At 48.4% G+C, this 27,883-nt stretch overlaps 1 long non-coding RNA gene across 2 annotated transcripts; it reads left to right on the top strand.

Moving 5' to 3' along the window:
• The first annotated feature begins 33 nt into the window (after nucleotides 1–33).
• Nucleotides 34–27,883, top strand: LOC131808614 (uncharacterized). 2 transcript variants are annotated; one of them, XR_009344852.1, is made up of 5 exons: nucleotides 34–272; nucleotides 8,789–8,918; nucleotides 18,047–18,156; nucleotides 26,658–26,740; nucleotides 27,317–27,883. It is a non-coding gene; the product is annotated as an uncharacterized LOC131808614 (long non-coding RNA). The 2 variants fall into 2 exon arrangements; XR_009344851.1 differs by having other exon boundaries at nucleotides 26,658–27,883.

Below are 27,883 nucleotides of genomic sequence, written 5' to 3'. Positions count from 1 at the left end.
TCCCTGTAATTAGCGCGTCCTGCTCCAGAGAACATCTCGGCACACAGTGTGGAGGACCAGGGCGGGTTCCCTTCCCCCAGCCCAGCTCCTCCTCCAGCCACCCCCCTTCTCATCCCAGTGAGTCAGTTTAGGGTGGCAGCCCAGGGGCAAGGCAGCTGGGAGGGGGAGGAGGAGGAGGGGACAGACACCCTGCCCCCAAACTAGGCACCTCCTGCCCCCCACCCCAGGCCGGGGCACCTCTCTGAGTGGCAGGCAAGCCTTGAATGGAGGTGGTGAGCATCTGGGAAGGAGGTTCTCTGCCAGCTGTTGGATTTGTGAATGAGGCAGAGAGAAAGCATCACTTGGGTTGGAAGGTTTCAGCCGGGTTGTTCCTGCCCGCATGGACCGTTTGGGTGCCGGAAAGCAAAGCTGTGCGGGGCAGGCCTGGGGGGTGGGGAGGGCTGGGGTGCGTGGATCAGGATCCGTCCATGCTGGTCGCCTTTCGCTGGGAGGACAGAGGAGAGGGAGAAACCAGAGAGACCCAGAGCGGAGGGAGGGAGGAAGGACTGGAAGGCAGAGAGGGGGCCACAGAGACAAAGAAGGAAGCAGGAGACTCAGGAAAGAGAGAAGGAGGAGAGCCGGACCCGGGGAGGAAGTGTGAGGCGAGCGAAGGGGAGGGAAGACGAGAGACGGAGGCTACGCCCGAGGTGGGCCAGGGGACCGCAGGAGCCATCTGTGCCCCGGCCGCACACCAAGCCATTGGCTGCCCTTCGAAGGATTCGTAGACCGATGGGTCCGCACCTGTCGTGGGGGGGCTCCAAGACAGCACCCCTCCTTTGGCTTCCTTGCCAGAAGCGTAGGTGAGGTCCCTGGGAGCCCTGCAGCTAACTGCAATGTCAGGGACCCCGGATCTGGGGACACTCCCACCCAGCTGGGGCTTCACGTCCCTCTTCTCCGGGCGCAGCAGAGATGAGTGGAGAGTGCTGAATGAGGCCACAGCATGATCTTACACGAATGGAGATGTGAGAGAAACCATCAGTTCCCTTCCTGAAAATGAAAATTTTTCTGGGCTCTCTGCTTTGCAGGGGACAGCACGAGACCAGAGCAGCCTTGCCGTCACGGGCCAGTCCAGCCCTCCCCGGGCACCTGGGCTGTTGCACAGACAAACCTGGAGTGGCACGGCTGACTTCCGTGGCGGGAGGGGAGTTGCTCAGGGTGATTGTTTATGATTGCATAATTGTGGTTATTCGTGGCAAGTATGTGTCTTTACATCTGTGGAACGTATACCTCCGGATAATTGCAAGACCCGCGTGCTGTCCCGGCCAGAACTGAGGGAGGCTCTCGGGGCTTTCCGAAGGCAGGTGCTTTCAAGTCTCAGACGGCTGATGGGGTTTGGCGTGGGGAGGGTCTGTGACATGGATGTCCCAGGTGCGGTGATAATCTGGGGCTTTTAGAACTTACTGTACTGCTCTTAGATGTGGGACTTCCTGAGAAGTATGGTGCCCGTTTAGGAATTGCTGGGCTGGCTTATTTATAAATGAGAGGGATTGCCAAGGGTGTAGCGAGAGCCTGGGCTGGGCGAGGTGCCTTAGGCGCGCGTAGCTTACATCCAAAGGACCCGATGAGAAGTAGGAATTATTGTGGCCCCGTTTTACAGAATGGAGAAACTGAGTTTGGAGAGGTTGGGCTGCTGTCCCCAGGCCACACAGCTGGAAGGTGGCAGAGATGCTGCTGTGACCAGGACGCTCTGTGTCTCCTTGGGGGTGTCCGTCTCCCTGCGCTGTTCCCTCCCTTCCGAGCCTGAAGATCCTCAAGGGGAAAGCCCATGCTATAATAACAGCCTTTTTGGGAAGAGGCTTCGGGATGAGGGGGAAGCATGGGGACAGAGCACTTCCTAAGTCCTAGCTAGACCCCCCTGCGGAGACCGGCCCTCATCAAGGGAATGGCAGGGGGCCCCTTGGGAGAGGGCATCTGGAGAGGACAGGATGCCCCCTCCTCCCCCGGTGAGGGAACAGAAGTGCAGGGAGGTGAGCTACCGGTTTTAAGGCAGATTTTACTCCCGAAAACAAAAAAAAAAGGAAAGAAAATGAACAGTGTTTGAACAAGACTCTGCTCTCGTTACAAGGAGATCAAACAAGACAAAGAAGGAACCAGCGCTCAAACTTACGGCTTTCAAACATATATTTATTTTTAACCAAAAGGAAAAAAAAAGATTATATTGTCCTGACTGTGCATTTTGCCAGAGGAAGGGGGAGTATATGCCCCGCCCCTCACCCCTTTCTTGCATACCGAGCCGTCCCCTGAGAACATCTGAAATGCTGGTAATTAGAAGGCTGTGTGGGGGACAAGCAAATTATTTCTCAAGCCCCCACTCTGGCTGAGTCACATCCACGGGCATGATCCCATTTTGGCCTCTAGAGCGGGGCTTTTCCGGTTGTTAACTGCAGGGACCCTCCCCAGGCGATCAGAGTCAGGGGGGCCGCGGGGGGGGGCATGGAGGTGGAGGAGGGGGGCCAGGGGATGTTGCTTTGGGTCCATGCACAGCCAGCGTGAGGGAGGCCGCCCTGAGCCGGGGGACCATGACGGCAGAGGAGGAGGCTGGCCGGGCAGGCTTGGCTCTTTCCTCCCTCCCCCATCCCCCCAGATCCACGGCCGGGGGGCGAGGGGTCAATGGAAAGCGCCGCAGAACAGAGCCTCTTCGTCCCCGCCCCCCACACCTACCTCCTCATTCTTGTCTCTGCTGAAAACACCGTGGGAAGGTGCGATCGCCCCATGAAACCTCGCTATAAAACGGTCTGTTTGCTCTGCTTGTTATCAGGGGTGTCTGATCAAAGAAACAGTGCCCAGACCTGGTTATCTAATAACCAAATAAACAGCCAGGCTGGCTTCCCTGGTTGGGGAGGGTCGGGGGCAGCCCCGGATGAAGTGAGGGACCGGCCAGAGTGGCTGGACCCCTCTTGGTGACCATTCCTGCCTACAGAGTGTCACACTGGCCAGATCCTCATAGGGGCCTCCATGTTCCAGATGGAGAAACTGAGGCAGGGAAACCATGTTCTGCCCTGCAGGGGAGCCCAAGGCCGTCAGGTAATTGCCATGGTGCTGGCCTTCCTCCCCTTGCCCCAGTGCACGCCTGTGCCCAGCTCGTGCCTTGTGTGTCACGGAGGCTCACTGCATCTTTGCTGCGCGGAATGAGCAGAGCCGCTCTACAGAATGAGCGCTGGGTTCGCCTCAGAAGACGCGCTCGTGCGTCTTAATGCTACGACTTAGCAGCTGGCTGGTGCTGGGGCTAGGACCAGGCAAGCGAGACACCGAGGGTGCAACCCGGAAGGGGCCACTCGCTCTCAGACGCTCACCCTGCACCTATATGAGCCCGAGAGTGAGTGCCCCCTCACGTGTTGAGTCCCGGGCATCTCACTGGCCTCACCCTAGCTGCAGCTCCGCCGCTCACTCTGACTCCTGGTTTCTTCCTCTGAAAATGGGTATGATGCTCGCGCTGCCCAGTGGGACTAAGAAGTCGGTGTCTGCAGACATGAGCTTGGGGCAGAGGATCCAGTCTTCTCTGGTCCTGAGGCTCTGGAGAAGAGTCAGAGGTCACACAGCCGGTGTGAGATGGAGCCTGGATGACGATGTGGTCTGGGACTTGACAGTCTGGCTGCTCAGCCTTATTCTAAACAGCTCCGGTCCTGAATGGATTCTTGTTCACCTGCCTTCCCCGGAGAAGATGCCTTGGGCTTCCCAGAAACTCCCCCTACCCAGGATTCCTCATACCTGTCCATCTGCTTGCTCCATCAGGCGGTGGTAGGAGCTGGGAGACATTAGAGGACTTAGCCCAGCACCCGGCATAAGTGTTCATTGAACATGGGTAGATGGATGGATGGATGGATGGATGGATGGATGGATGGGTGGATGGATGCGTGCGTGGGTGGGCAGATGGATGGATGGGGGGACAGATGGATGGATGGATGACCAGGGGGATGGGTAGGTAGATGGGTAGATGGAAGGATGGATGGAAGGAAGGATGGATGGATGGATGGATGGATGGGAGGCAGGTACAGTGGGCAGGTGGATAGACGAGTAGAATGACTAACATCACAGTTGTCACAATTGTTCTGGGTGGTACCTAAGCTGAATCATTTGTTCATTGTATCTTCACATTTATTAATTAGTAGTGTTCACTAATGCATTCATTCACCCTTGGATTACAGATTCCCAAACTGGTGGGAGCTGCATCATAGTTCCTGCGCGGAAAGGGCACTCTTCCAAGGGTGGGACCCTGTGTTCCCCTAGGAGTAGCCACACAGCCAGCATGGTGGGGAGGGTTGAAGCCTCTCGCTGAGTGAAGAGGAGGTTGCGGCTCTAGGGTTGCCGGGCTTGCTTAACTGGAGGCTTGGGGTTGGCTTTCCCTCTAAATCTCCAGGTGCCCCCACCCAGCCCAGCCTCTGTGATGCCAGGGCTGCTCATGCTTGGCTGTGGGATCACTGGAAGAGCCACCCAGTCCAATGCCAGTAGGTCTGTCCACAGAACACCCAGTCAGTCCTCACCATTCAGGACTGATGGACAAGTTGGAGCTACTTAGACCCACCAGGGCTCACAGGTGGATTGTAGAGAGAATGGGTTGGTCCAGTCCATTTTACCTGAGAACATTCAGTGTTGAGGCACCTGGGTGGCTCAGTTGGTTAAGCGTCTGCCTTCAGATCGGGGTCATGATCCCGGGGTCTGGGGATGGAGTCCCCGGTCAGGCTTCTTGCTCAGCAGGGAGCCTACTTCTCCCTCTGCCTGCCACTCCCCCTGCTTGTGCACTCTCTTTCTCCATCTCTCTGAAAAATAACTAAAATCTTAAAAGAAAAAAAGATTCATAGGAATCTTCCCTGTGGCATAATCTTTTAAAAAATGAAAATAAAAAAGAACATTCAGTGTCGATACCAAGGCTGAGGAGAGGCTCCTGCCTGAGGGGAGAAGGGAGGCTTTGGGTGTCTGAGGGGGTTCTCCTGGCATTGCCATTGACGGGCAGCATGACTTTGGGCAATGTTTCTGAGCCTTTGACTCATCAAAAGTGAGACTTCTTGGAGGGTTTGGGGGTGGATCCTGGGAGGTGATGCGATAAGCCCCTTAGCGTGGGGCCTGGTGGGTGGAGTGTCCTTGGTAAGACGGTAGCTGTTGTGGCTGTGTCCCCCAAACACAGAGATGTAGGACCTCACACTGGGCTCTGTTCTGCAGGGTGTCAGAGCGGGAGGGCCTCAGGAGGTCTTCTAGCTCGTTCTTTTTCAGATGGTTCCTTGGGGGCCTCCTCAGGAGGAGGACATGGGAAAGGAGGCAGCTCTCCCTCTTCCCTGGCCTCAGCGGCATCCTCCGCAGCCTTAGCTGTACTGGGGCGCTCTTTGTGGGGTGGGGGGGAGCGGCGGTCCCCTACGCATTTCTGTCAAACATGAGCTCCTCGGCCATTGGAGCAATGAATGAGACAAATGCGACGTGGAGAGATCTAGGAGGCGCAGCGTGTCAGGAAAGAATCAGAAGGGCTCTCTCATGTAAACTTCAAGCACAGGACTGTACACAGCAGACAACATGCCTTTCAGGTATGTGTGTCTCTGAGGCAGGACATCCGGCATGTTTGACTGGCGGGTGGGCACGGGAGCCGGAGGCGGGAAGGGAGAAATTGCCGTCAATACACGTGCGGGCCCTTACACAGATAAATTTAGTAATATTATGGCAACTTTCTGTGTCTGAGCAACAGAGGTGAGAAACCACGGACTCCCTCTTCTCAAACACGGAGAAACGGAGGCATGGCAAGGGGCAGAGGGATTACCAGGATGGCGGTGGGTGAGTCAGAATTGTTCCCTCCGTGCCTAGACCCAGCAGTGTGGTCCAGCCCCCTCCCCACTCCTGCAAGTGTTTGCAGAACAGGCTGCCCAGAGTGTGGGGAGGGGGGTGTCTCCCCTTTCCACCGCCGCCGGCCACCCGCTGAGTGGCATGGCCCAAACCTCCTGTGACGATTCCTCTGGTCTGAGGGGCTTTTCGTGGAAGAGGCAAATCAAAAGGAAGGCAGGGACATGCATGGCTTCCGACTGTGGATGTTTTTCCCCCAGCAATAATGTTTATTGTTTTCTTCCCATTATGAAAAGCACCTCACAGAGCTAATTTATTAGCTAATATATCTAATACGTTTAGAAAGCACAAAGTTTATTATTTCTCTCCCATTATAAAATCAACAGTGCTCTTCATACACTCTTTGGAAAACGCAGAGAGAAGGAATGCAAATCAGAGTCCCGCACGGCACCACCTGAGGACAAGCCCACACGCCACAACTTGTTTTCTGCCCTTACATAAATTTTCTTCTGATCTGTTATCACATTTAATAACGCAAATGTCTAAATAAACCACTCATTCCCCCAATTTCATCTTTTGGGCTAATTTACCAGCCTTTCAGGCCTGGGCACGTGCAGGGCCGCGGGAGAAGGGGGCACCGAAGGGCAGAAAGCAAAGTCATCCTCTCTTTTTGGATCCCGATATCCCGCATATTGCTTTGCCCGTGTTTTGTTTTGTCTGAACCTTTCACCGTACTAGGTCACGAACTTTCCTCTGCTTCGGATTTCAGGCTGGAGGCAGCAAATTGATTTTAAATAGAAATACCCGATAGGTGGGGTTGCTTGGGAGTTTCACAATCCATCCAAAGGTGCCCCCACCATCAACTGAGAGTCAGTGGAGAGGCTGGGCCACGTGCGGTGAGGAGGTACGCTACCTTCAAGGTGAAAGGCACGCCCTTGGGGACGGAGGAGCCTACAGGTGCTGCAGGACAGGCGAGGCAGAAGACCCTTACCTATTTCTTCTTTCCTTCTTTTTTTCAGTTTACAATTAACATTCAGGGCTTCGTCTGCACCCTCCCTCTTGAAATGGAATTTTTATCTCTTGATTCATGCTACAAGATAAAATCCCTGTTTATTCGGCTGCATGAATAATTGATAAGCTCTTTCCAACTTGCCGGCAGGAACTTAGCGGTCTCGCCTTGCGGCCTGGAACCCGTGGCAATTTCCTGAGCACCAGCAAGAGACCTCTGCACAGTTTCTGCTTGGAGTCCACCGACTCTGTGTCCCGGGGGGGGGGGGTGTTATCTCTTGATCCAGATTCAGAAGTCACAGATCAGGCACTCAGGGTTCTAGCACGGGGGTGCGGGGACGGGGGCGGGGGCACACGTCTGTGCTCCCTTAGATTTCCTACGTCGCATCTGTGACAGGTGTGGATTCCGATGGGAACCTCCCGGCTGGCGGTTTCAGAGTTCACGGCATTAATTAACTCTAATCTGTTCCCTGATAGCTTAAACCAGACCCAAGATGTGAAGGCATTTTTCTTTCCTACATATTTAATGGACTTAATGAGATAACAGTAAGAACCTGTGTTTGGCCGCCTTTCGATGATAAAACGCGGTGGGGGGTTGTTTATGTGCTTGGCTGGGGTTTCTCCTTCTGAAACAGGCCTGGACAGATACCTGGTATGTTGGGCTCCTGCTAAGCTTCCAAAAAAGAGGATTTCCAGCTTGTTCTGTAGAACGTCCCAGTTCTTCAAGGCCAAGGTAGCTGTGTGTTGCGATGGCGGTCATGGTGCAAAGGCCCCGGAGAGAAAGGGTCCACGGGCTGTGGTGTTCCTTCCTCTCCCTTCTTCCCCACCCCCACTCGAAGAGTCGTCCCACCGGCTGGGAGGTGGGGAACACTTGGGTTTGACGCTGCGGGGACTCACCTGCGCCCCTGTGGCCGGCGGGGTCCTCGGATCGAAACCCGGAGGGAGAGCGGGCGTCCGGGTCCCTCGGGAGCTGCGCGGGCCTGTCCTGCCTCGAGGAGCTGAGGCCTTGATTCAAGCCCCTCAACGGTCCTCAGCCAGACACGAGTTCGGCTTTCTCTTTCGTTCGCGGAAGGTGGCGAGAAAATGAATCGGAGTCTGGTTTTTCTCCCCCGAGCCTGTTTTCCCCAAAGCTCCAGGAAATTAAGAAACGTGCCGTTGGTTTTCGCAAACACTTGGAACAAACGAACACCAGATACCCGGGCAAAGGCCTGGGTTCTCCACGCAGACCCCGCGCTCAGCGCCCCCGGCCCCCCGCGCGGGAGCTGCTGGCCCAGGCAGAGGCGCCGATGGGTGGAAGGGAGGCCACAGTGTTGCCGAGAGCTAGTTGCCGTTCTTCTAGTACCTTCTCCACATTTCTCATAGGTCGGACATTTGTTTGTGGTCTCCCGGCTACCATGGAAGGGGAACAGAAGGGGTTTCAGGGGCTACGTGACCAGACCTCAGGCCTGGCCGTGGAGGGGAAGCTGGTGGGCATCTGTGTGCCATGAGTGAGCCCCCTGCGGACCCCTAAGACCGGCGGGCATTTCCTTGGAAGCTGGTTCCCAAGGTGACGCTGGGTGGCCAGCCCCATGTCCCCTAAAACCGCTGGCTGCTGCTGGGTCTAAGGTCGCGTGGTTTGTTGGGAAGCAGAGTGTGTGATGGGTTTGCGTCGTCTGTTCTCCCGCAGAAGCTTCGAGGCTGGGGAGGGAACCACAGGACTCTCACCGGCGGTCCTGCCTCTTGAAGGGAGCTCTGCCCCGGCCCAGGGCGAGTCCCGTGGGCTCTGCTGGAGGGCTAGGACGGCCCTACGAGCCGGCCTTGTGTGGTTCTCAGAGGGCTGTTCTGGATCAATAAGACTCATGTGAGGCCACAACCCAGTGCGTGGCACGAGGTGGTTGTTGGAGAATGTTGGCTTTGGTGAGGTGGAGGCAGAGGCGGGAGGAGTCGGGGTCCTGGCTCCCTCCTCGCTGAACCACTGACTCCTGTGTGCCCTTCCCAGGTCCCTGTCCCCCTCTGGATTAGCTTGTTCATCCTAAAACTGCCCCAGCGCGTTGGAAGGAGGTGTGACGCGTACGGTTGCCGATCTTGAGAAACGGACCTTCCACAACTGGCAGATGCCTTGGGTGCAGGTTTGTCTCCTCTCTTTTTTCCGGATTCCAACATAAAACACGTTCCCATGATGGAAAACTGAGGAAAGCAGGAAACCACCCCCAGGAAGGGTGGAGGGTGTCTCTCCATCAGTAGCCAGTTGTTCAATGGATGCTTGGGAGAGGGCTGGAGAAGAGCCCCGCGAGGAGGCAGCAATCGGGAAGTCTGTTCCCAGAGGTTGGCAGGGGCCGTGTAGACGGGGTTGGAGTCTCATGGCCTCCTTTCTCAGGTGTTCCGTCAAAGAGAACATCTCTGTTGGGAGCTGGTGTGTCTTCAACACCTCTCTAACACTTTCGAGTTCTCCCTGTAGCCAAGGGAAAGGAACCCTCTGCGTCAGCCTGGGTTTCCCTGATGGGCCAGTGATGGTCAGCCCGTTCTCCTGGGCTTCTCTGGAATCCATCTACTTTCTTTTCTGAGGTATCTGATCGGATCTTGCTCCATTTTTTTATTTAGGTGGTTTGCTTTCTTTTTGTTGAGCTCTGAGTGTTCTTTATATATTAAGTCCTTTCCTAGATAATGTGACTAGCAAATATTTTCTCCTAGTCTGTAGCATTCCTATTAATTTTTTTGAATGGTGTCTTTTGCAGCACAAAAATTGTTCATTGTGAAGTATATTTTATCATTTTTTTCTTTTGTAGATTGTACTTTTGGGGCCATACCTAAGAAATACTTATCTAAGCCAAGATCACAAATATTTTCTTCTATGTGTTCTCCCAAAGTTTTTTTTTTTTAAATAGTTTTAGTTTTGTACTTAGATCTTGGATCTATTTTGAGTGAATTTTTTAATATATGGTATGAGATCCAGATCAAATTTTTTTGATGGATACTATTTACATTTTATTTTATTTGAAAGAGAGGAGGAGGAAGCAGGCTCCCAGCTGAGCAGAGAGCCCGATGCGGGGCTTGATCCCAGGACCCTGAGACCATGACCAGAGCCAAAGGCAGAGACCTTAACCCACTGAGCCATCCAGGTGCCCCGGATAGTGTTTGTTTGTTTGTTTGTTTATTTATTTATAATAATTTTTTAAACAAATTATTTATATATTTACTTGACAGACAGAGATCACAAGCAGGCAGAGAGGCAGGCAGAGAGAGGAGGAAGCAGGCTCCCTGCTGAGCAGAGAGCCCAATGTGGGGCTCCATCCCAGCACCCTCGGATCATGACCCGAGCTGAAGGCAGAGGTTTTAACCCACTGAGCCACCCAGGCGCCCCCTATTGTTTATTTTTATATGGTGTGAGATACAGGTTGAATTTCTTTTGATGGATATTGTTTTTTTGATGGATAGTATTCCTATAACATTTGTTGAAAAGACTATCCTTTCTTCATTTAATTTTCTTTGCAACTCTAAAGGAAATTAATTGACCCATAGAGATAGGTTTATTTCTGGACTTTCTATTCTGTTCCTCTCTCCCATCTATCTACCTTCTCTTCAAATAATTTCTCCATTGTCTTGGCTACGCTAGCCATTAGCCTTATAGGAAGCCTGGAAACCAGGTAGTGTGGTTCTGTTCTCTAACGTTTATTATTTTACTCTAAATGTATTCTTCTTTTTCAAAATTGTTTTCATTATTCCTCCTTTGCCTGTTCATATACATTTTAGAATTGACTTATTGATTTATTTAAAAAAAAAATCCTGCTAAGGTTTTGAATGGAACTGGGTTGATGGTAAGGATTGGTTTTGGCGGAATTGACACCTTAACAGCATTGTCTTCCAAGCCATTGACATGGCATAGGCCTCTGTCTCTTTAGGTCTTTAATTTCTTTCATCTCTGGGTTTTTTGTTTGTTTGTTTGTTTTTGGTTTTTGGTTTACAGCATAGGGAGAATGCATGTGCTTAAGATTCATATGTCAGTATTTGAGGGTTTGTGTTATTGTAAATGGTACCCTAAAAACTTAAATTTTCAACTATTCATTGCTAGTACGTAGAAATACAATTAATTTTTGTATGTGGACTTTGTGTTCTGAGACCTTGCTATACTCAGCTTTTATGCCTAAGAGCTTTTTTAGAAAAAAGGATTTTATTTATTTAGTTATTTGACAGATAGATTGAGAGAGCAGAGGGAGAGGGAGAAGCAGGCTCCCTGTAAGTAGGGCTGATGCGGGGCTCCATCCCCAGGACCCTGAGATCATGACCTGAGCTGAAGGCAGACACTTAACAGAGGCACTCCGCTGCCCCAATGCCTAGTAGCTTTTTAATAGATTTTTTGGAATTTTATATGTAAATAATGATGTAGTCTATGAATAGTGATAGTTTTATTTCTTCCTTTCAGTGTGGATGACTTTTTCTCCCCTTGACTTAATGCACTAGTACAATTTTGAGTAAGAGTGAGGAGAGCAATATCTTTGCTTTGTTCTTGATCTGAGGGAAAAAGCACTCAGGATTTCACCGCTGTATATGCTGTTTGTTGTAGGTTGTAAATCCTTGCTTTCTGAAAGTTTTTATCATGGGTGTGTGCATATAAAATGCTTTTTTGGGTCACTCTTGTGATGATGATACAGTTTTCCTTCTTTAGTCTGCTGATATAGTGAGTTATGTTGACTGATTTTGGAGTGTTGAACCAGCCTTGCCTTCCGGGGATGAAGCCCACTTGGTCCTGATGAATCACCCTTCTTATTTGATTGTTGGATTTGATTTGCTTATGTTTTGTTAAGGATTTTATCTACATTCATGAAGGTTATGGATCTGTAGTTTTGTTGTAATATCTTTGTGCGATTTTGGCATCAGGATAAATGCTGGTCTCGTAAAATGAGTTAGGAAGTATTCCCTCTTCTTTAGTACTCCAGGCAAATATGTGTAAAATTAGTATTATTTCTTTCTTAAATATTTGGTAGAATTCACTGGTAAGGCCATCTTGATCTGGAACTTTCTTTTTTGAAAGGTTTTGAGTATGGATTTAATTTCTTTAAAAGATAAAGAATTATTCAGGTTATTTATTTCTTACTGAGTGAGCTTTGATATTTTGTGTCTTTCAAGGAATTTCTCTATTTCATTTAAGTTGTCAAGCTTGGGGACATAGGGTTGATTATAATATTGTCTTAATCTTTGCAATGTGATGTCTGATCTTTCATTCCAAAAATTGATCATTTCTCTTGTTCTCTTTTTTCTTGGTTAGTCTGATTAACATTTTATCTTTAGTTTTATTTATCTTTTTTCAAAGAAGCAGCTTTGGGTTTTATTTATTTGCTCTATTATTTTTCTGCTAACAATTTCAGTAATTTCTACTCATTATTATTTTCCTCCTTCTGTTTATGATTCTTCATTATTGGCTTATTATTCGTATCTCTTTAAACAATTTTAGTGGTTGCCCTAGGTTTTATAATATGAATCTTTAATTAAAAATTCCAACTTCAAATAATAGGATACTGCTTTACGTCTAGTCTAAGAAACTTACAACAATATGCTAATAATTCTTCCCTCTAATGCTCTGAGCCACGGGTGCCATATATTCTACTTCTACGTATGCTGGCTACTGCTTTTGCTTTTGCAACTACTCGTTTGAGTCCCTTATCCTTTAGAAGGGGAGTTGGAAGACCCTGTAAAAAGTCATGTAATAAAACTTTTAGGTTTTACAGGCCATATGGTATTTGTCACAACTTCTTAACTCTGCCATTGTTGTGTGAAAGCAGTCATAGACAATATATAGCTGAATTTTATAAATTCAATACAACTGTATTTACAAAAATGGAGAGCAGGCTGCAGATGTCCCACAGGCTGGGAATAAGTTTTGAGTTGACAGTTTTTTCTTTTGGCACTCCAAAGACATCATTTCCATCAGTTTCTGGCTTCTCTAGTTCTGGTGAGAGGTCTGATATGATTCTTCTTTGCCCCTCTGTATGTAAGGCATTTCCCCCCTCTGCTACTTTTGATTTTTCTCTTTGTCCTTCATCCTTCCTTTTCAACCGTGCTGATATGGTGGCTGAGGTGTCTGTTCTGTTTGACTTCCCGGGTCGGTGTTCTCTGAGCTTCTTGGATCTGTGATTTGGTGTTCATCATTAGCTTTGGAAAATTATTATTGTCTATTTTTACTTATTTTAAGTATTTAGAAATCTTACCATTGTTTTCATGGTCTAGTATATGGTTTGTCTTGGTGAATGTTCCTCGTTTAGTTAGGTAGAGTTTTCTATAAATGCCAGTTAGATGATTATTTTCTCAAACCCTTCTTTTCTGCCTCATTCTCTCTTCTCCTTCTGAGAATCCAACTATATTTCTGTTACCTTTATTAGTGTCCCCCAATTCTTCTGTTTAAAACTTTAAAAAAGATTTTATTTATTTATTTTATACACACAGAGAGAGGAGAGAGAGAGAGATATCACAAGTTAGACAGAGAGGCAGGCAGAGGGGGAGGGGGAAAGCAGGAACCTGCTGAGCAGAGAGCCCTAAGGGGGGCTTGATCCCAGGATGCTGGGATCATGACCTGAGCTGAAGGCAGAGGCGTAACCCACTGAGCCACCTAGGTGCCCCATGTCCCCCAATTCTTGAATGCTCTGTTTCTCCTTTAGTAAGAAAAAAACTCTTTTCCACTTTGAGTTTCTATTTGAATAATTTCTATTGGACTATCTTCAATTTTATTACTTGTGTTACATTTACTAGTGAGTCCATCAAAATCATGCTTTATCTTTGTTGCTAGGTCTTTATTTCCAACATTTCCTTTTGATTTTCTCTTATAGTTCCTACCCCTTTGTTGAAATTACCCTTGGGATGATTCATAGTGTCTTTACTTTCACTAGAGACTTTAACATGCTAATGAGTTATTTTAAATTCCTGTCTCATAACTCCAACATCTGTACCATTTTAGTCTGATTCTGTTGATTCTTTTGTCCCTTGACAACATGTTGCATTTTCTCACTTCTTTGAAGGATTCACTTTTTTTTTTTTTTTTTTTTTTTTTTACCAAAAGCCATACATCTGATATAGGACAGTAGACACTGGGGTAAATAACTTTTATATCTGGAAATGGAGCATGGCTTTATTTCTGCTAGACCTTTAGTATGGGGGAGTTGAGTCAACATACTTAGGAGTTGAGCTGGGTTGAGGTTTGTTGTAACTATGGTTTCCCTCAGTGCACACTAGCTTCAAAGTCCACTTATCTGGGCTTTGGTATAGGTTGGGGGCTGGCTTGCTAGAGGGCTTTCCTCAATATTTGCTCTGCTCTCCGTTTTAAGTCTTTTTTTTTTTTTTTTTTTTTTTTTTGCACTTTGCCCAAGTGAGTGTCTGTCCCCACATTCCTGCCCCTCTGCCAGCAGTAGATGCTGGTTTGCATAGTGGGGGGTGTTCTTTGCTGTTCTGAGTATGCTTCAGTCTCATCCAGGCACTGTGTGAGCAGGTCCAAACCCCAGTCACAAGTCTGGGCTCAGGATGTCTTCCTGCCTATCACGTCCACCCCACGAATAGAGGGGTTTTGTTGTAGTTGCCTTTTGTCAGGTACACTGCTTTCACTGGTGCCCTATGGGGAAGAAGAATCTCAGTGGGGCTTTGTGTTTTTCCTATAGTGGCTGCTGTTCCTCTCCCTCAGGTATACACGGGGAGGGAAATTTCTCAGAGTTCTCATCCTGCCCTTTCTTATCTTTTTGTAAGTGTCAGTTCAGCCATGGGAACAGACCCTTGTATAGAATGAATTCCTCTTGTGTGTGTAGCTCTCAGAAATGCTAGATTGCCTCACCAGCCCACACTCAATCTTTAGCAATTTGTTAAATATTTTAGCTTATTTTTTCCTACCAGTGTCCAGTGGCATTTACCCCAGCTAAGCAAGTGCTCCTGTCTTTCCTTGGAGGCACCTATCTTTCCTTATATTTCAAGGTAGTTGGTTGCCTGGCAACCTCAGCTCTCTGCTGGATTAAAGAAAAGTTGCAAGATTTCAAATTATCTGGCCTGTTTCCTTGTGGTGGTGGTAAGAATGGGAGTGATGCTCTTTCCAGCTTTCTACATCTGAAGTTGTCTGATTTAAAAAAAAATTATTTTTCAGTAAAAATAATGTGTCTTTTCAATAATAAGTTAATGATACAAAGCAAAGGAAAGTATAGGTAAAGACAATAGGGGTGGTTGGTGAGGCCATGTTCTGGGGCAATGTTATATTAAGGACAAGAGCTTTGGAACCTGTGTGCCACCCGTCGCCTGCTTCCATATGACCTTGGGTAAGAGTCTTGACCTTGATGAGTTTTAGTTTCTTTTTTCTCTTTTGTACAATGGAGATCAAATGTAATCTACTCCAGAGGATTAAAAGAGCTAATATATAAACAGTGCTTGGCATGGGGCTTGGCTCATGTTAAGTGTTCCGTAAATGGTGGCTATTAATTTTCATAGATCTGAAGACCGTATCTGTGGTGTAAGAGGCAGTTCCAGATGTACACAGATGAGAAAAGAAGGGTTGTTGTTCTTGTTGTTTTCTGTACCATTCCCACATCTCCTGGACTCTGGCTGGTGTGTGTGTGTGTGTGTGTGTGTGTGTGCGTGCGTGCACAGCGTGTGAGTTTGAGGCTTTGGTGAAATTCTCTGAAGTAGCTTCTGCCACTACTTCCACATTGGAAACCTATCCTAAGACAAAAGAAAATGTGTAGATCAGGAAATATTTAAAGAGAGCATGAAAGTATTTAGTCTAGCCCTGGGCACATAGGAAGGACTCAGTAAACATTTGCAAAATGACAAGAGAGAAATCCTCAGACAGAGAGAGGCTGGAGCTGGGAAGAGACCCCAGCAGCTGAGTCTCCCTCTCATCAGCTGTGTGTCGGCTTGACCTGGGGCGAGATCCTTGACTTCTCTGAGCCTCAGTTTCTCAACAGCAAGATGGCAGAAATCTCTGCTGCCCTCCCTCACCTCAGATGGTTGCTATGAAGTTGAGACGAGAGGATGTCTGTGACCATCTGAAAACTACAAACATAAGGCCTTAGTGTTAAAAATGATCACTCGAATGCATTCTGAAAGGTTGAAGGATACGTGGAAAGTGGACCTTGGGGCCTTTTCAATTATGGCTTCAGAAATAGTTAAGGTAAAGTCAGGCAGCAAGTGATCAATTCTTCTAGAAGTTTCTATCCCAAGGAGGCTCTCAGATTTTTGCGGCTGCCCGACATGTTTCTTAACAAGTTACGTCCAACTGGAGAAACATCAGTAGTTGTCGAGGCCACAGTTTGTCTGGCTGATTTATACAAATCGGCGAAACAATATCTCCAGCCCCTGCTTTGATCTTGGTTTGAAGCAAGTCAACTTAAACGCTCGTGGGAGCTGGAAGGAATCCTTCATATAAATGTGTCCACAAATCTCTCTTGGATGCTCAGGCTGAGGCCTCCGTTAGTTGCTTCAAAGGCCTCATCCATCACAACAGGGGGAGTAAAAACTCGAGTTGGGCTTTATTAATCTTATTGATTGCTACCCTTGACCCAACTCAACCCGTATCCAAATGCAGCAGGAATTTCTAACTCAACTTTTGCTGTAGTAGAACTTCACTTACTTTACCGCAGCCCCCTCCTCATCCCCCACCCCCCCCCCCCGGTGGCCATCCATCCTTCCGGGTGGGGATGGAGGGTTCGGTACTAGAGGTCGAGCCCTATGGTGGGTGTCAGTGCCGGCTGTGGAATTGATTGCCTGGGTTCCAATCCCAGCTCCAGCATATACACACGTACATGTATGTGCGATCTTCGACAAACTACAGAAACCTGCTGCTGCCTCAGTTTCCCTTTTTAAAGTTTAGACGGTATATTGGTCAGGGTTATACCAGAGAAACAGAATCCGTAGGATGTATATATGAGGAGATGTTTGTTAAGGAACCAGCTGTCAGGGTGGGGGTCTGGCTAGGTAAGTTGAAATCTGCAGGGCAGGCCAGCAGGCTGGAGACCTTCAGGCAGGAGCTGAGGCCACTGAAGAATTTCTTCTTCAAGGAAACTTAACTTTCGCCTTTCAACTGATTGGATGAGACCCTCCAGATTATTAAGGATCACCTCCTTTATTTAAAGTCATCTGTTCTTGCTAACCTACCTATAAAATACCTTCATAGTAACACGTAGGTTGGTGTTTGAAGGAATAACACAGTCCCATAGCCCAGCCGAGTTGGACCACGACACTGACCATGACAGATGGTGTAGGATGGAAGCGAACAATAGAAGAGGTGTTATATGGAGAGGGTCTGGGATAGGACCTGGCTTAGAGTGTGCATTGCCATAAATGGCAGCTATTACTGTTGCTGAGGGGATTAGATGAGAAGGCTCACGATAGCTTGGCACTTCCAAGTGCTCAGAAAACATTAGCTCTTTATGAGGTCTCCAAAGTTTCACTCAATATATATGTATTAAGCTTCTGCCATGTGCTGGGCATTGTTAAGCGGGAGATACAATGGTTTGGTGATGACTTGGGCCTGTGGTAACCAACAGTTGCACACATAGCTGCACATACACGTACACACAGAGCTGACAACAAACAGGGACTTCACAGGGTGACATGACAGCTCCTGACAGAGGACCAACAAAGTCTGGGGGTTTGGGGACACTTCCTTGAGAATGTGAGTTTGGAGCTGAGGTTTGAGGGATGGGTGGGCATATGCTGGGGCATGGCTGGTGGGGTGGAGGGGGTGAGCTGGAGAAGCACATCTTGTGGAGAAGGACAGACGTAAGCACTGACCCCACTCAGGGCCCCGGGGCTGCGAGCTGTCCCCACCCAACACATGATATTGGACACCCACCGTGGATGCTTGATTGCTTTAGTTTTGTGTTTGCAGTCCTTTTCTGTCTTCGGCTAAAAATAATTTAAAGAATTGCTTATTGGCTCTGTCTGTTTCAAAATGACAATGCCGGTGCCATTGTCAACAATATTATTATTGATGAAGGCCATTTAAAACTTCTGTTTATCCCACCAGGAAAGCACACCCAGGTTCGTGTATTTTAAAAACACGAAATGATTCTTCTTGGATTGGTTAAAAGAGGAATTGGCAAACCTTTTCTTAAAAGGCCAGAGAGCCCCTCTACAAAATGGGCTCCCTCTTGAGAGAAATGAGGAAGGCAGAGGTGCTTGGTGTGCACAGACCTAGGCACCGTGCTTGGCCCCCTCTGTTGGCTGCACCACGTCAGGTCTGTCTCATCTGGTCCACGTTCACTCATCCACCTTCTGTCTTCCTGCCATGCAGCCTGGGCCCTCCTCACCTCTCGCCTGACAAGTGCCACAGCCTCTGAAATGGTCTCGCGGCTCCTATTGCTGCCCAGGCCCACCCCACATTCTACCTCCACCAGAGCCAAGGTAAATTTTCTTTCCCCCAGTTGAAATGTCACGTCATCCTGAGATTGCATGGCCATTGTAGGTCAGCTGGGGCCTCCGCCCCTCTGTGAAATCTCAACCTGGATCGTGAGGTCACCTTGCTCCATCCTGGAAAACGACCCCCCCTTCCCTCCCAAAGAGAACCACTGTTTGACACCCAGGACTACAGTTTCATTTGGCCTGCTGTGGGGCTTTCTTTAGATGGAGTAATTCAGACCCCCAGCTTTTGCATCTAGCTGCATTTGCGTAACATCTTTTCTTTTCAAGTAGGCTCCACACCCAATGTGGAGCTTGAGTGGCTGACCCTGAGACCAAGAGTTGGCTGCTATACTGCTTGAGTCCCCCGGGCACCCCTTGCATAATTTTTGAGACTCAAGCAAGCTATCGTGTGTGGCTCCATTCAGTTATTTGATTGTCTTTGCTGGATAGTATTCTGCTTATGATTGTGTTGTAATGCTTTTATCCGTTTGCTTAATGGGAATTTGGGTTATTTCCTTTTAGCGCCCACCACCAACACATAAACATTCTCTTGCAATTTTGTTTCTGATGGGCAGAGGTTGATTCTCTTTGTTTCAGGGTATGATATGTTTTTACAGACATTGCCAAACACTTTAGCAGAACGGCAGTCCTATGCGATCCTCCTGCCTTCGGGTGAAGAGTTCTAGCCATTCTATGCCCTTGAAAGACTTGCTGTTGTCCAGTGGTTTGGGGTCTGTTTTGTTTTTGTTTCTTTAGTATGCCATTCTCTTGGTGGGCAGAGTATCTTACTATACTTTTAATTTGCATTTCCCTGAGGGCTAATGAGGCTGAGTCTCTTCTCATGAGCTTTTGGCCATTTGGAGATCTTTTTGTGAAGTGCCTGTTCAAGTCTTTTGCTCATTTTTGTGCAAAAGTATTTTCTCATTGACTTGTACTAATCCTTCATCTGGATATGTCCTTTATCATTTATATGTGATTCAATGATCAAAGAGAATCTGCTCAAAACAGAAATCTGATCATGTCACCCTCATGGCTTGTCCTTCTTTCTGTCAGCTTGTGGAAAGGCCCTATGTGTTCTGACCTGCTGACTTCTCCAGCCTCCCCTTGGACCACCTGTTCTTTGGCTTCTCTCCTTTAGCCACAGTGGACTCTCTCGAACACTCTGCTGCTCTGTTCCAGAACCCCACAAGAGGCAGAGTAACTTAGAGGCTTAGGGCAGAGACTCTGGAGCCAGACTTCCTTGGGTCTCATTCTTCATGCGTTCAGGGATGACAATGATAATTGCCCCCTCATAGAGTTGCTGTGAGGAGCTGATGTACAGGAGAGCTTAGCACAGTGCTTAGCTTGTGGTAAGGGGGATGTGAATATTAGTATCATAGATCAGCTGTTGATTGTCTGCTTTCTGGGATGTCCCTTTCTTTCATCCCCCATGACTCCAGTCCTCCTGGACTAATCCCTACCCATCCTGTAAGTATCAGGTAAAGATCACCTCCTCAGAGAAGCCTCCGGTATCAGTCAGCACAGCTCAGTGAAGTTCTCAAACAATGAAGCTCTCAATGGGTTTAAAACAGTAAGGATTTATTTCCCACTCAGCCTGATGTCCATTGTGGGTTGGCTGGGGGCTCTGCTCTCACCTTTGTACATCCTTGTTCCAAGTTCTGGTCCTTTGGATCAGCTGGTACCTGGAACACCACCAGGCATAGCAGCAGAGGGAAAGAAGGCTCTGGCAAGTCTCACACCAGGCATTAAGTGCTCAGCCCAGAAATGACACTCGTGTCCCTTCCTCTCTTACCTTCTGGACTGGAATTAGCCACATGGCCACACCCACCACAGGAGGCTAGGAAGTTCAGTCCTTGCCATGTGTTCAAGAATGTTTGGTGAGCAGCATCAAAGACAGAGGACACCTTGTGTCACCCCTGCACTCTCAGGTCAGGCCACCCTACTGCATGCTCTGACCCCCTGCTTTCCTTTCCAAAACTTGTAGTTGCGTTTGTGTAATTATCTGGTGGTCATTTGCTTCCTGCCCAAGAGTGTGAATTCCACAAGGGCAGAGACCTGTCTGAATTGTTCCTTGCTCTCTCTTGGTTTCTCTTATTTGCTCCCTGTGGACAGTTGAGTTTTCAATCCCTTCTATGGGGAGTTTGGACTCCATATCAGTCAGTTTTTGAGGTACATTGAGGAACAGTGGGACAGGTTCTGGATTCTTCATCCTTCCATCTTCAGATACCCCTTTTTTCTTTGATCGTTGTCAAAATTTTTGGTTCTATAAAAAAGTAGAGAGAATAATACAGTGAATCCTCATGTACCCATCACCCAGCTTCGACAGTTACCACATGCCAATCTTGTTTTATCCAATGCCTCCATTTCCTCCCCACTGGTTATTTTAGAGGAAACCCAACACATAATATCATTTTATTCAAGAATAATTTACTATGTATCTCTAAATGATAAAGACTTTGTAAACGTAATATCACTGCTGTACTTCAAAAATGAGCAAAGATTTCTTAATGTCATGTGATATCTAGTCAATGGTCCAATTCCATTGCTGGCCTCATCCATGTCTTCTCAGTGCTGTGCTCAAATGAAGATCTAAACAAGATCCACACATTGCATTTGGTTAGTTTGTCTTCAGAAATCTCTAATGAGTCTCCCTCCCCTTTTTAATTTTTATGCTTTTGTTGTTGTTGAAAACCATGTCATCTGTCCTCTAGTAGTTGCCATAATCTGGATCTTGCTGGTTCCCTAGGCATGGTGTCCTCTGAAACGTCCTGCATTCTCTGTGCTTCCTGCAAACTGGTAGTTAGCTTTCAGTTAGATCTAGAAGTTTGGTGATACTCACTAGATTTCTTGACAAGAATCGTCAGAAGTGGAACTGTGGACTTCTCACTGCAACGTGCCGGGAGGCACACGATGTCTGCCTGTTTGTCTTTTGATGATGTTAAGATCAATCAGGCCTGTCGGACGTTATTTTTTTAACGCATTTTTTAACAAGTGGACCATTAGCCTCTCACATCATGGTTTCATCAGCCAGTAATGATCCTTAATGACCTCCATCATATCACTAAGCTTTGCAAAATGGCAGCACTCAAATGGTATTATTCTTTCTGCATTTATTAGCTGGAACACTTCTATAAAGAAGAACATTTCCTAATTAGCTATTCAGTTACCCTGAATATAGTTGGTATAAGAAAGGCAGGATGAATCCTTTCATCTTTCTCTACACTTTCCAGTTATCAGGATAAGGAGTTAGATCCCTAGCAACCTCCAAGGGTGACCAATGTTTTGTTTTTGTTTTGAATTTAAGAATCATTGTAAACTCATGATCTTAACATATTTGATGCACCTTCATTAATCGCAGTGGTTATCCTTCTTGATGGTCAGTGGGAGCCTCGCAAAGTTGCTCTCTGTGTTTGTTTGATGCCCTCTCCCTGCTCCCAGGAGTCCAATGGCTTCCTTGCTTCCTGGGGTGACAAGATGTTCCAGGCCCATCTGCATGCCCTGTTCCAAGCTTGGAACCAGACATTTCCCCCAGGAGCCCCGGTGCTCTTCAGTGGAAATTAGTATTTAGAGACCGCAGTCTGTGGAGTGTGGGTGCTCAGTGCAGCCAGACAGATTGTTTCTAAGCTTTTTCAGTGGACAGAGCCCGGGAATAGAAGAGAGGAAAAGACAGCATGTGTTCGTACTGATACTTCCACTTCAAACTTCAGATGACAAGGCTTTTACTTAATCACTTTCATTTTATATTTGCATTTTTCTCTTAGGCCGACAGCCATCGCAATGATTGCTTATTGGCTTTGTGTGTTTGTGTGTATGGATGTGCATGTGTGTTTCAAAATAACAATACAGATAATCTTGCTAACGATATTATTATTCCTAAGAACAATTTGTGGTTCTTATTGTCCCATCAAGATGTACATCCAAAGAGGAAATACTTTCAGCTCTGTGGGCCTTAATGGTGTCCAGGCTGTTGCAAACATTCAACTCTGCCATCGTAGCACAAAGGTGGCTGCCTAGACCAAATATAAATGAGGCGGCAGGGCTGTGGTCCAATAAAACTTTATTTGTAAAAACAGGCAGCAAACCAGATTTGGCTAGCTTGCAGCTCCTATTTTGCTGGCCCCCACTGCAAACCCATTGCAAAGCACCGACTTGACAAACAGGTTCATATACTTTCTCTTTATTTGCAATTATTTTCATTTAAATTCTTTGCTTTTTCACTTAAATTTTTCTTGTTTTTATAATTCTGTAAACAATTTCATTGTTCTAAAGCCAAAAATATAAAACAAGGTACATTTGGAAAATGTCTAGCTTTTCTCAATGCCCTTTTGACAATATCTCTGGGCTTTGCTGAGAGAGAGAGAGAGAGAGAGAGAGAGAGATCTCCTCTGGATTGGTCGGACTCATCCCTGGGTGATTCCCCTCCAGAGAGGACCTCCTGATCACTCCCTCCTTTTATTTTTGAAGGGGGTCCCTCAGCCCCATCTCTTGTCTTCTGGTGCATGTGAAGAGTACCCAACTCTGGCTGGCTGAATCCATCAATCAACAATATCCTGACTTACTTCACTGAGGCTCTTAGGGTCAGAATGCGAATCCCATTGTGTGCAGGCCAATGCTAGCCTGTATGGTGTTTTCATATGAATAGGAAAAAGGTATCCCCTCTGAGCAGACACAGCCCTCCCAGTACCCACCTCAATGAGCAGCTCATACCTTTGAGCAAGTTGCAAGGAGGTGCCCCTCCAGGTATGTGGTTTGGCGAGCAGGGTGGGGCTAGCTTTCAGTCCCTGCTTGCCCCTGCATCTGGAAGACTTTGTGCAGTGCACACCCTGTCCAACTGTCTGTGGTGGCCCTGGTTTGTTCTCAGCTCTTGAATTGCTCCAGAGTGAGGCATAGTGGCTCTATTCCCAGAAGACTCTCCCTTTTGGTGTCAACGATGATTTTCAGTGGTACCAGGTTTCAATCCTGCCAGTTTAACAACTCTCTCAAAAAGGCAGCACCTTGTTTCCAATAATTGGAGCAGGAAATTTGAGAGAGAAGAACCAGGCTGGGTTGTGTGTCCTTCCTTGGAGGCAGGGAGGGCAGCAGAGGGTGGCTGTAGGGCCACTTCATATGAGCCTCATGGACTAAATGCCTTTAAAGTCAAGTCAGGGGGCTATTACTAAGAAAAAGGGCAAATGAATTCCAGACAGGAAAAAAACCACCAGCTGTCCTGTCCCATATCCTTACCCCCTTCTAGGGCACCCCCTACCCCCACCCCATTCACTTTGGTTTGCTTTGTACCACTTTTTTAGAAACTGTTCATTCCCTGCCTGGGAAACCCATCCACTCAGAAAGGAACATCAGACATGGGTCTTCATCTGTTATGTGCTTAGTGGGCATCAATTTTGTCAACAGCCCCTGTCTTTAATCAAGAAGGAATTACCCAGTGGCAAGGCATTATAGTTTTCTTTTATAACTGGCTCGTTTAAAAAAAATTAATTTCAGTTCAACTTTTAAGCGAGGGAAGAGAAAGGATAATTGTGCCACGTTTCCTGAAAAGTTATGGAAGCAGGCAAGGGGCCATTTTTCAGGACTCTGCTCCTCACAATTTATAATCATCAGGCTTGAGTCTTTCCTGCAACTTGCCGCTGAGCTGGGAGCCCAGGAATTAGCTGCCTGGCTCTGGTTCCAGGATGCCTCTTGGAGTCTCCTGCTTCTAAAGAAGGGGTTTGAAATGAGGGAAGAAGGCTGTGTGCGGAACGGGATGCTACTCACCTTAGGGCTCACCCACATGCTCCCATCTGCTGACTTCGGGGAGAAGACCCTTCCCGCCCCCTGCCTCCCTTTGGACCAGCCCCTCCTCCTCTTCTCTCGTCCATCCTTATTTTTATTCGAATCAGGGATCATGTGCTCTCATGCCTCAACACGGATACAGGGAGTTTTCAAACTGTAACTTATCATGTGGTGAGGGTTTTATCTCTTATTGGGTGCCCATAACATCGGGGTTCTGATTTCTACCCAGGACCGGTTGCCTGTGGCCCAGGGCAGGCCTGGCCTCTCTTCCGGTGTCAGTTTTATCCCCTGGAAAACAGAGTTAATGTCTACCCTGCTCACACTCACACGGGAATGAGTCACTGTTTTTGCGGGAGGGTCGCTCTCGTACCTTTACCAGCACAAGGCAATTCCACCGCAGCCCCCAAATCACGTCTGATCGTGCCGTCGCTGGTGAGCCTTCTTTCTTATCACCGTTTCCGTTGTGAGGCGCCAAACTAATCCTTAGGAGGTCACCGCTTAATTCATAAATCCGAGGAGCTGTCCGCCTCACTGTGGTGAGTGGGGTTCGGAGCCAAGGGCCACTTTGAAAATCACCCCCCACCCCAGGGCCAGCGTTCATCGGGGGCTCGGGCAGGCAATCACAAGGAAAATTAAAAGGGTCACAGTGGGATGTGGCTTCATCCCTTTCAATTTCAGGCTATGATTAATCTCTTCTGATGTTATTTCATTCTAGAGAACGATCTAAAAGCGGCCTTAGACAGGATCAACTCTCCTGAAAGGGGATTTCAACAGGAAAGACGAGAGCTCGGCTCCGAGAGAGGAATGGGCGTGGGGGTGGGGGCTGCAGGCTTTGGAGGCCGGGGAGAGGCCTGGCCCTTAATTTATGGCTTAGAAATGGAGAGTCCTTTCTTCTTGGAAGTTGGTGATTCACGGCCTCATCTGGGTCTGACTCCATCAAAAATACGTCCAGGGGCGAGAGCAGCCAAAAAAGTGGGTTTTGTGCAGCTGGCAAGACCCCACACAGTCGCTCCACCAGCCCGCAGCTCTGGGTATGCCGTGGGCTCGGAATCTGTGAGGTCCCCCAACCTGGGCTTTCCCGCGCTCTAAACCATGTGCAAGAAAGATCCTTCAAGAGGCAGCTCCCTGGGTGGGGAAGGTTCTCGGGGGCCGGGGTACTCAACCGCTGCGCTACTGACACGAGCAGCCGGATTATTCAGGGTGGGGGGTCAGTCTGTCTGTCTGTAGGCTGTTGGGCAGTCTCCCCGGCCTCGCCCCAGCAGATGCTATGAGCAGCCCCTTGCCCGGCCACCTCCCCCCCCCCCCCCCCCCGCCGCCGCCGCCCCGGTCGTGACAACCTAGCCTCCACCACTGCCAAACGACCCCAGGAGAAAAAAAAATCACCCGGGGAGCAATTCGCAGAGTCCTGGTCCCTGGAGCCATCTCAGGGCCGCTGCTTGGTGTCCCCGCATGTGGACGGGAGACCTTAGAAGCCTCAAGAGCTCTGGCGGGCTGAGCAGGACTGTGGGACTGTAGATAGCAGAGCTGTTCCGACTCTGAGAGCGACCTTTGTCTCGAGCACTGTCTGGGCAACCGCGCTCCCCGTCATTGTAGCCCGCCTCCCAGGTGCCCATTTGAATTGTGCCTGCGGACCAGGTGGTTAATCAGCTCTCCCGCGCCGCTCGGAAGTGTCACTGCCTAAGCGAGCATGTAATTACAGCTTGCACCCTCGGCCGCGGGCTCGCAGGAGAACAGTGGGAGAAATGGGCAGCTCATTTCTGCCGTGGGGTGGGGGTGGGGGGCGCCGGAGAAAGCCTTCGAAGCAGGGGGAGAATGTCAGAGATGATGGAGACGGGAACCGCGGTGCTGGCCCCTGGGTCCTCGTAGGGCGCTAGTGCCACCTGAGCTTTCCAGGTGCAGGGCGAGCTGGGCCCCACCCCGGGGGCGCCCCTCGCAGAATGCTACCTTCCGTGGCTCCTAAGCCCTTTGTAAGCTCCAGGCAGTCTTCCCGGTGGGGACCTCAATCCCCACCACCTCCGACAAATTAAAACACACCCACCCTTTACTTTAACTATAATTTATTTGCAGTAAAAATATTTGAAAGGAGTTTAATGATTTTGCTTGTTAAATTATCTGGCAGTGGGTAATTCATCAAAGTCGCAATTACCTGTGATTTCCCCCACAACCAATAGCATCCGTAGGAATTCCTGCAACTGTTTTCTCAAATGTAATGAAGTTTTTATGACTCCGATATCATGAATACTGCATATCCAACAACGGCAAGCAGGCTTCATTGCCGCATTTCGCAGGCGTTTAATGAAGCATTTATTAATTTTGATTTTGCTGCTTTCTTGTTGAATTTTGGAGCCGATAATTTTTCTCCGCACTGCACACACTTCCATAGGCCTGGAAAGGCTCAAGCTTATGGCTAGGAGGAGCAGCTTCACCCTCAGCAGCTGGTGAGAAGTTTCCAGAAGCTGCAGGGTTGGTCGCTGTGCCCTCGGTGGGGGCGGTGGAGGGGGCTCGCTTGCACTTGGGGGGTCCCTCCCGGGGTTTCCTTTTCTTTAGTTTTTATGGTGGTAAAAATGAAGTCAAAACATCTGGCGACCCACATGTGTGATTTGCAAACATCAAACAGGGGTGTTCATTCCTGATTTCTTGATTAATTTATTGAATGTCAACTTTCTGATCAGCCCGATGCTTTAATCACGGGGAAATTGCCTGCCAGCTGGGGATTTTACTTTTCTCTGTTACAGCAAATGAAGCCTAATTGCCGGGATGCGAACCAGTCGGAAAACCAGTGAGGAATTAGGCGTCACTGGGAGGCATTTCCTGATGCGTGAGAACACGGAGCCCAGAATGGGATTAGCCAGTGTTTTATTTTCTTTTTTATAAAAAGGGACCTCACCATTATTCGTAGCACAGAGGTGCCCTCCCGGTGGCCTTCAGTCGGGTGGGACCGGGTCGTGATCTCCCCCGTCCCAGGTGGAGGCAGCGGCTCCTAGAAGCTTATGGTAATATTTAAAGATATAAAAAGGGACAGGACAATTAGAAATGTGCACGAGTGGCTTTAGGGCTGACGTTATTGATGCCTTCGTGATCGATAGTGCTGTTTTTGTTTGGATTGCTGGGTAAGGACCAGCCTTAGGAAGCTCGGGCCACAGAATTGAGACAGCTGTAGAGCGGGGCCGGCGAAGTCCGTCCAGGGATGATGGCTGATTTAGGGCTCGGGGTGATGGAGGGCGCAGGGTTTTCATCAGCGTATGCCCAGGAGAGGGGATTACATCTGCCGGCCTTCCAGGCCCCAGGTGGAGCGAAGCCGTTTATAACAGAATTTGGCCACACTTGAATTTTAATCTGGGGACCCACTGACTGCTTCAAGGGGAAGCTCCAGAAGCCTCCATTTGTTTTCCAGCGCCTTTACCCATGAGACGGAAGAAACCCCCACCCCCGTCCCCCCGCCTGCCCACCAGCAGCGGCATCCGGGATTGTTTCTGTGGAAGAGAGAGAACATTTCATAATCGGGAGCCATGAATCGTCGCCCTGTCTGGGTGAACCGTGGGGACCCGGCTTTCGGAGACCAGGCTCAGCTGATGTGTGCTGGGCGTTAATGACCCTCGAGGGAGCTGCTCCGTGCCTTTCACCGAGTGTTTATGTTAAAACTCGAAACAATGGGTGAGACGAGGTCCTCCAGCCCATCTTCTGGGGCCACTCAGGGCCCTCTCTGAGCCGGCTGGTCCACACTGAAAGGAGCTGTCTGTGTAAAGGCACCAGCTTCAGACAGAAGGCAAAAACAACCAAACCAAACCAAACCAAACCAAACCAAAACATATTTAACCGATGGTTTTCTATATTGATTACACGCTGGAATGTGGAATGATACCATTCTGGATACATTGTGTCACACAGAATGTATCATTACGTCATATATGTATTTTGCGCTTTTGGCTTTACTGTATTAAATTTGTCTGCTAGAAAACAA

This window comes from Mustela lutreola, chromosome 9 (genome assembly GCF_030435805.1).
Source record: "Mustela lutreola isolate mMusLut2 chromosome 9, mMusLut2.pri, whole genome shotgun sequence".
NCBI lineage: Eukaryota > Metazoa > Chordata > Mammalia > Carnivora > Mustelidae > Mustela > Mustela lutreola.
The sequence above is the reverse complement of the archived record's forward strand: the minus strand, read 5'-3'. Positions and strand labels throughout refer to the sequence as shown.